This window comes from Propithecus coquereli, unplaced genomic scaffold (genome assembly GCF_000956105.1).
Source record: "Propithecus coquereli isolate 6110/MARCELLA unplaced genomic scaffold, Pcoq_1.0 Scaffold153, whole genome shotgun sequence".
In the NCBI taxonomy this organism is placed as follows: domain Eukaryota; kingdom Metazoa; phylum Chordata; class Mammalia; order Primates; family Indriidae; genus Propithecus; species Propithecus coquereli.
Genome location: NW_012139747.1, coordinates 326338 through 335188, shown reverse-complemented (window position 1 = coordinate 335188; position 8851 = coordinate 326338). Strand labels below are relative to the sequence as shown.

Here is an 8851-nt window from a genome sequence, read left to right as displayed (position 1 = left end):
CAAGTACTCATCTACTTATCCTGCATTTATAAATATGTGCTAATGGAGCTTCATTCTCCAAATTCTTCCCTACTCCCTTAGTTGAAACTGTTATCCTGAATTTAAGAACAAATTCTTAACTCCCATGTGTATGTTAAGAACTCCCCATTTCTTTATAATTTTTACTACATATGACTGTATCACTCAACAGTGTACATTTTCATTTTGTGTGTTTGAAAATCTTATAGAATCTATGTTGTTCTCAGCATCTTTTGTAGTTTGATTTTTTTCACTATCTTTGGCGAGTCTTCTATGTTGATGAGTATTATTTCTAGTTCATGTATTTTCACTGCTCGAAAATGTTCCATTACATAAATGAAACAAAATATTTAGCTGATCTTTTATTGGTGGGCATTTATTGCTCTTATTTTGCAATTAGAAACCGTGTTGTAATGATAGTCCTTGCAGATGTCTCCTTTTGGCTGTGTATTAGAGTTTCTCGGGGATGCTTACATAAAGATGAAGTTGCAGAATTGAGGGATAAGGATCTTTAACCTGCCCAGAGCTGTGAAATTGCTCCCCTAAGTGGTTTCTCACATTTAAAGTTCTAACAGAAGAATATGAGAGTTTCCAATGCTTCACTTCTTTACCAATACCGGATATTGTCAGATAAAATGATATACAGTTTTAGTTTTTATTTCTATCATTTTCTAGTGCTGTGAAGAGTCTTAATATTTTATTTCAATTTGAGCTTCTTCAAATTCCTTGTTCATATCTTTCAATCTGTTTTTAACTGGGTAATTTGTATTTTTCCTATTCATTTTAAAATATGTATATAGGTAGAAAAGTAGAGATAGAGACAGATATACCCACAGGCAAAACAGTAACTCCCTAAGATATCTATGTCCTAATGCCCAGAACCTGGGAATATGTTACCTTACATAGAAAAAGTAACTTTGCAGATATGATTAAGTTAAATACTTTGCAATGGGGGTATTATCTTAGATTAGCCAGGTGATCCCTGTAATCAAATGAGTCCTCAGAAGCAGAAGAGCTAGGTGGAGGTAGGTCAGAGAGATGAGATGAAAGAGTAAGAGATTCAAAGCATGTGAGTGACTTGACTCGCTATTGTTGGTTTTGAGATGGAGCAAGCAATGTGGGTGGCTTCTAGAAGCTGAGATCAGCCCTCAGCTGACAGCCAGCAAGGAAATGGTGATCTCAAGCCCACAAATACAAGGAGGTAAATTCTGTCAGTAACCGTAATGAGCAAAGGAAGAGATCTCCTCTAGAGCCTCTAGAAAGGCATGCAGCCCTGCCAACACCTTGATTTTATTTCATTTTATTTAACTGTATATATTTCTGGGATAGAGTACGAAGTTTTGCTATACGTATACCTTGTGGAATGATTGAATCAAGCGAATTAACATATTCATCATCTCTCATACTTATCATTTTTTTTTGTGGTGACACCATTTAAAATGTATTCTCATAGCAATTTTCAAGTATACAACACATTATTGTAAACTGTAGTCACCCTGCTGAAAAAAATAACTCCAGAATATCTCTTGTCTAACCAAAACTTTGTATGCTTTCACCATCATTCCCGCTTTTCCCAGCCCTCCATGCTCCAGCCCCTGGTAACCACCATTCTACTCTCTACTTCTGTGAATTCAACTTTTTTAGATTTCACATATAAGTGATCATGCAGTGTTTTTCTTTCTGTGCTTGGCTTATTTTACTCAGCATAATGTCCTCCAGCCTCATCCATGTTGTTGCAAATGACAGGATTTCCTTCTTTTATAAGGCTAAATAGCATTCCATTGTGTATATATACCATATTTTATGTACCTACTCATCGTTTGATGACACTTAAGGTTGAGTCCATATCTTGGCTATTGTGAATAATGCTGCAGTAAACATGGAAATGCAGATATCTCTTTGACATACTTATTTCATTTCGTTTGGATGCATAGCCAGGAGTGGGATTGCTGAATCATACGATAATTCAATAATTTTATTTTTATTTTCTTCTGAGAATCCTCCATACTGTTTTCCATAATGGCTGCGCTAATTTACATTCCCACTAACAGTGCACAAAGGTTCTCCTTTATCCATATCCTTGCCAACACTTGTTTTTTTGTAACAGAACACCTTCATTTTAGCCTACTAAGACCTGTGTCATATTTCTGACTACAGAACTGTAAGATAATTAATTTGTGTTGGTTAAGCTGCCAAGCTTATAGTAATTTGTTATGGTGGTGATAGAAAGCTATTTAATAATACACATGCATATAGAAGGTATTATTATGCTACTCTTGTGTTGTTTTCTTGTGTATGTACATTGCAAATATTTTCTCCCAATCTGTGGGTTGTCATGACACTTTTTAAATGGTATCTTTTAATGCACAGAAGTTTTTAAACACAATGTGAAATTGGATTCATCATTTATTTTTTCTCTATTGTTTTACTCTATTGTCTCTGTTGTATGTATAAAAATAAATTCTTCCAGTACACCAAAGTCACGATGAGATTTTCTGTCTTCAACGTTGAGACATTTAATTCAACTGCAGTTTTTTTCATATGGTTTGCGATAGGAATACACATTGTTTTCAATGGATGATAATTTTCCTAGTGCTTTTTATTGACTACCCCGTCCTTCTTCACTAATCTTCACCTCTGTCATAAATTAAGTTGATCTGGTTGCGTGGTTCCTTTTCTGAGCCCTCTATTTGGTTTTTTTGTCTCTTTGTCTATTCTTAAACCAGTTTTACAGTCTCTTAATCATAATACTTTTATAATAATACTTGTTATTTTGTAGGTTGAGACCCCCTACCCTCTTCTTCTTCAATTATCTTGAATATTCTTGGTCCTTTACTCTTCCTCATAAATTTTAAAATTAGTTTTCAAGTTCCTTAAAAACCCTGTTGGTATTTTGATTGGATTGTATGAAATTTATAGACTAATTTTGGGAGAACTGACATTTTTACAATATTAGGTTTTCCCAGTTTTACAGTCTCTTAATCATAATACTTTTATAATAATACTTGTTATTTTGTAGGTTGAGACCCCCTACCCTCTTCTTCTTCAATTATCTTGAATATTCTTGGTCCTTTACTCTTCCTCATAAATTTTAAAATTAGTTTTCAAGTTTCTTAAAAACCCTGTTGGTATTTTGATTGGATTGTATGAAATTTATAGACTAATTTTGGGAGAACTGACATTTTTACAATATTGGGTTTTCCCATCCATGAACTTGGTTTATCTCTCAATTACTGATGTCCTCTTTTATGACTTTTAATACTGTGCTATAATTTTATCTATCTATGAACATTTTATATGATACCTTTAAAAAAGTGTTTTCTAAGTGTTAATTTCTGATATCTAGAGATGCAATTTTTATGAAGATTTTATACCTAACAATATTCCTAAACTCTTTTTTTTTTTCTTTCTGCTGTATTTTCTTTATTTCAAGCCACAGGTCTACTTGAAGGGTCATGCAGCAAGTGGCTTATAAATAAAATCAGAGTCTATGAATAGTATCATCACATTAAGAAACAGAATTAATTGCAGGATTCTCTCATTAACAAAAAAAGCTCACCTCTTGGGAATCCATGAGTTGGTATTATTTATGGAATACCACTTTCTGGAGACTGAGTTGTAACCCAACCCATCGACTTCCTCACAGCTTTCTTCCATGTAGAATAACAGATTTCACTTTCCTCAGCATTGATCTGAGGGTCAAACTGCTCCATCGTGACAGCTGACAAATCTTCGGGTTCTAGATTCCAAACACGGACTCCTTCTGCTGCCTCTGCTGCCGTGGCAGCGCCCAGTGCCGTGGTTTCGGGGATTGAGGGCTTCACTACGGGAATATATAGAATGTCTGCTTGTAGCTGCATAAGAATTTTGTTGCTGGTCATTCCTCCATCTACCTGCAAATGACTGAGTGGAATTCCACAGTCCCGATTCATGTCATCCAAAATCTCTCAGGTTTGGAAACAAACAGCCTCTAGTGCAGCAAAAGCAATGTGTTATTTAGTGATGAACTGAGTGAGTCCACAGATTATCCCTCTTGCACTGGGATCCCAATAAGGTGCATATAACCCTGAAAATGCTGGGACGGAGTAGCAGCCATAAGAAGTACCTACTTCTTTGGCAAGTTTTTCAATTTCTTCTGAGGTCTTTATAATTCCAAGATTGTCTCTTAGCCAGTGAGTAACAGCACCATCTATAGCTACAGAACCTTCCAATGCATAAAAAACCGGCTTGTCTCTGCCGAGTTTGTAAGCCACTGTGATGAGAAGGCCATGTTCAGAAAATACACACCTACAGCCTGTATTGCATAGTAAGAAACATCCTGTTCCATACGTGTTTTTGGCTTGTCCATCCTGGAAGCACATTTGTCCCACCAATGCAGCAGACTGGTCTCCCAGACACCCAGATACTGGCACACCTTCCAAGGCCCCAGCTTTCATTAGGCCATAGATCTCAGAAGAACTCCGGACATTTGGAAGAATTTCCATTGGAGTTCCAAAAAATTCGCAGAGCTCTTTATCCCATTGCAAAGAATGAATGTTGAAAAGCATCGTTCTACTTGCGTTTGTTACATCCGTACAGTGGACACCTCCATTGACTCCTGCTGTCAAACTCCAAATAAGCCATGAATCAACGGTCCCCAAAAGAGGTCTATTTTCTTTAACAGCCTTTTGAACTTTTCTCACGTTGTCAAGGATCCAACGAAATTTCACTGCACTGAAGTAAGTGCTAAGTGGAAGGCCTGTCTTGGACTTGACAAAATTATTATTTCCTGGAATTCTTTTACTAAGACTCTCGACGGTAGACTGGGTTCTTAGATCAAGCCATACCACAGCATTGTAGAAAGGCTCTCCAATTAACTTGTCCCAGACTACCGTGGTTTCCCTCTGGTTGCTGACACCAATAGCTTTTATGTTGGAAATATCAATATTGAGCTGTCCAAGTTTCTCGCATGTTTTCTCTACACATTCACAGACAGAATGAAGAATTTCGTTAGGGTCTTGTTCCACCCATCCCTCTCTTGGAAACTCTTGTTTGATTTCCACTTGATGATGACTAAGTAGTTGGGCGGTTTTTGAATTGAAAACCAAAAAGCGCGTCGAGCTGGTGCCCTGGTCCACTGCCCCCACCAAGGGCCCCAAAACTGCTTTCTTCGCGGCTGCCATGAAACCAGCTTCAGGTGGGCCAGCGATTGCCACCGGTTTCCCGGGTGATGGCAGCAGGCGGGGGAGGGGCGGGTGGCAAGTCGGGAGAGAGAAGCGGCACGCGTCTGCTGAACCTAAACTCTTCTATAATATTTATTAACTGTATGAATTTGTTTTGAGTTTCTTAGGTTGACAATTATAATAATCATAGAATCTATGAATAATGATTATTTTGTTTATTTGCAATATTTATATTTTGAAATTCCATTTTCTTGTCTCAATGAACTCCTTTTAGGACCTCTGATCCAATGGTAAATGTAGCACTCACAGTGACTGTCATTATTGTGTTGCAGATTTTAAAGGAAATATTCCTATCGTTTATTTTTAAGAATGCTCTTTGATCAATCAGATTTTAACAGGTTTCTTTTTATTCTTGGTTTGCAAGTATTTATTTTTTAATGAATAGATGTTGGCTTATTAAATGATTTTTTCTATATCTGTTGAAAATGATTTTTAATCAGTTTATATCAAATTACATTAATAGATATTTTTAATGAAAAAGATCTTTGCATTCCTAGAATAAACCCAGCTTTTGGTAACGGTGTTTTTATGTGTGTATATAAATGTCTGTGTATGAAAGAGCTGGATTTACTTTGCTTACATTTTGTTTGGATTTTTTGTACCTATGGCCATAAGTGATGTTGTTCTGAAGTTTTGTTTGCTTGTACTACCATCTATAAATTTGAATATCAAGGTTACATCAGCCTTAAAAATAAAACATTTAAAGAGGGAAAGAAAAAAGAGGGAAGGAAGGAAGAAAGGAAGAGAGAGAAGGAGAGGACATGGGATTTTTTAATATTAAAAATATTTACTATTGATTTTTTAATATATGTTAGTATTTGCCCATGAAACAATCTGAACACTTGGTGTTTTTTGTTTTTATTTTGTTTGGAGGGGTGAAAATTTCTAATTATTGATTTGATTTTTTTAAATCGTTATAGAGCTTTTGTGTGTCCAGCCTGATTTATTTTACCTTTTTTCCTAAAATTTTTTCACTCATTTAATTTTTCACAGCATTGGCTTAGAGTTCACTGTATTCATTTTTCTTTTCAATTCCTGTTTGGAGTGCAGTTATGTCTCCCTTTTATCCCTAATATTGTTTAGTTGTATTTTTTCTGCTTCATTTTTGACCAATCCGGCCAATTTTGTCTATCTCATTAGTCTTTACATTCTATCAGGTTGTGTTTATTCTTTCCATTCTACCAGAAATCTTTTCAAAACTCATTCTGATCTTTTCATTTCTGCTTAGAACTTTTTAAAGAATCAACACAAATCTAAGGATATTTTCTTTTAAATATCAGGATCAAACACCTATTCCTTGCCCACTTCTCCAGGCTCATCTTCTACCATTTCTCGGTAAATCTCATCTGTGGCTCATTAGGCTCCATCACTTGCAGTTTCTGGAAGTAACACCCTCTCATCTCAAGCCTCTGTGGCTTTTGATATGTTCTTACTCCTGTCTGTAGTGGCCTTTCTCTTGTAATATTCTATCACCTTTTTTTCCTTCCTGTTATGCTCCTATTTATTTCTATTCCTTCACTTCCATACCCCTCTGGTTCATACTAGTATCACTGTGCTTAATTTACTAAATTATAATTGATCATCTGGCCCCTCCTCTACAGGACTCAAGACTTCTGAAGGGGGAGAGTTATAATTTATCATTTTAACTGGCCCACAATAACTTCTCAATTGATATTTTTAAGGCATGAATGTGTTACATTTATTTTATCGGAAAACATCTATTGAGTGCATTTGTATTCTAAGACACTTCAGAAAGAAAAAAAAAGGAAAGGGTGAAAGGAAGGAAAGAAACAAGGAAGATGAAATAAGAAACAAAAATAAAAATGAGAAAGAAAGAAAAAAAGAGAGAATGGAAAGAAAGAAAAATGAAGCTGGAATGGTGAAATATTGATAATTATGAAACATGGATAATGGGCATATGGGATAACTCTCATTTACTTTTGGTTTAAGTTCTCAGTTTTGGATAATTCAGTCTCTTTTGTTTTTCCAACCTCTTTTTGCTCCTCCTGAAGATGGTATGTCAGGGAGGGAGTTTTGGCAGAACCATTAGAGATGTTTATTGTCCTCAGGTTATCAATGATCTTTGCCACAGGTGAATTTCTCTGTTCTGGTCTCTGGACTGGTACCTGCTGAGGTGCAACTTGCCCTGCCTTGCCTTCTGAGCTGTTTTTTTGGGATCCACTCATTACATCTCAGGGTCCAATCTTCTGCCTCTGCTCTAGATCTGCACACTAGGGCTTCTTATTATATGTTCAGGCCATTGCCACACATCTGTGACTCCCCCTCTGAGACACAGGGGAATTTCTGAGATCTCTAAATGCCTCTTGAAGACCGTGGGGAAACAGGAGATCTCCTTCAGACTTACCCTGTGCAAATACTATTTTTTCAGTACATGTTTGATAAAACACAATGGAGTGCATGGGCTTCTTTTAGAGAAGTGCCCTCCCACTACAGTTGCAGCTATGAAGTGGATCCATTCATCCCTTTCCTGATGTTATCAGGTTCTCCTATAATTCTTTGTTATCTTTAGTGGTTTCCTTTCTCTAGTTTTTACATTGAGGGCTTGTGAACTACCCTAAAAAGGGAAGCCAAGCAGATGCTTTTAACCTTTTTTATCTTCCTAGAATGATTTCTCATCTTAGAAATCATTGCACTGCCCCAGAAATCTTTCTATTTTTCCCTGGTGGGGAGGCTATACCTTCTATCACATACTGAGCACTCACTGCAATAGAGTATGTCATGGAATTGTCATGTTCTGACTCCCTACCCCATCCAGCTGTTGTTGTTATGTAAATGGAAGCTTTAGAATTTATAAATTCTTTTTTTATGATCACTAAGTGAGCCCTTTAAACATAACACATATGCATTCTTTTTTTTTTTCCCCAATAGATTTAGGGGATACAAGTGGAGTTTTGCTACATGGACATATTCTACAGTGGTGAAGTCTGGGTTTTCAATGTACTTATCACTCAAATAGTGTACATTGTACCAAATAGGTAATTTTTCATCCCTCTCTTCTTTCCAACCCTCTCCCCTTTAAGTCTCCGATGTCTATTATTCTACTTCGTATAACCATGCATACCCATAGCTTAGCTCCCCCTTATAAGTGAGAACATGCAGTATTTGATTTCCCATTTCTGAGTTACTTCACTTAGGATGATGGCTTTCAGTTCCATCCAAGTTACTTCAAAGGAAAGATTTTATTTTTTTTATGATCGAGTAGTATTCCATGGAGTGTGTGTGTGTGTGTGTGTGTGTGTGTGTGTGTGTGTATCCCATTTTCTTTATCCACTCATTGGTTGATGGATACTTGGGTTGATTCTATATCTTGATTTTGTGAATTATGCTACAATAAACCTACAAGTGCAGATTTCTTTTTGATATAATGACTTCTTTTCCTTTGGGTAGATACCCAGTAGTGAGATTGCTGGATCAAATGGCAGATGTATTTTTAGTTCTTTCAGAAATCTTTATACTGTTTTACATAGAAGTATTAATTTACATTCCCACCAATAGTGTATAGACATTCCTTTTCTCCTCATTCATGCCAACATCTATTATTTTTAAGCATTTTAGTGATGGTAGTTCTGACTGGAGTAAGGCGGTATCTA

General features: G+C 36.2%; 1 pseudogene; it reads right to left on the bottom strand.

Annotated features, from left to right (window-relative positions):
- Positions 1-3605: 3605 nt before the first annotated feature.
- LOC105807147 lies at positions 3606-5180 on the bottom strand (annotated as a pseudogene).
- Positions 5181-8851: the final 3671 nt, after the last annotated feature.